Source organism: Rhincodon typus, chromosome 7 (assembly GCF_021869965.1).
Source record: "Rhincodon typus isolate 14 chromosome 7, sRhiTyp1.1, whole genome shotgun sequence".
Taxonomy (NCBI): Eukaryota; Metazoa; Chordata; class Chondrichthyes; order Orectolobiformes; family Rhincodontidae; genus Rhincodon; species Rhincodon typus.
Genome location: NC_063338.1, coordinates 61,908,215 through 61,908,570, shown reverse-complemented (window position 1 = coordinate 61,908,570; position 356 = coordinate 61,908,215). Strand labels below are relative to the sequence as shown.

The window sequence follows — 356 nt, the reverse complement described above, 5'->3', positions numbered from 1 at the left end:
CTCTGCTCCAGTCACTCTCTCTCTCTCTCTGTGTCTCTGCTCCAGTCGCTCTCTCTCTCTCTCTCTCTGTCTCTGCTCCAGTCGCTCTCTCTCTCTCTCTCTCTCTGTCTCTGCTCCAGTCGCTCTCTCTCTCTCTCTCTCTCTGTCTCTGCTCCAGTCGCTCTCTCTCTCTGTGTCTCTGCTCCAGTCGCTCTCTCTCTCTCTCTGTGTGTCTCTGCTCCAGTCACTCTCTCTCTCTCTCTCTCTGTGTCTCTGCTCCAGTCGCTCTCTCTCTCTCTCTCTGTGTGTCTCTGCTCCAGTCTCTCTCTCTCTCTCTCTCTGTGTGTCTCTGCTCCAGTCTCTCTCTCTCTCTCTCT

General features: G+C 54.5%; 1 protein-coding gene across 3 annotated transcripts in view; it reads right to left on the bottom strand.

The window, feature by feature from the left end:
* Nucleotides 1-356, bottom strand: part of LOC125483503 (leishmanolysin-like peptidase) — a 16,614-nt gene that overhangs the window by 15,748 nt on the left and 510 nt on the right. The gene's annotated exons all lie outside the window — the stretch shown is intronic.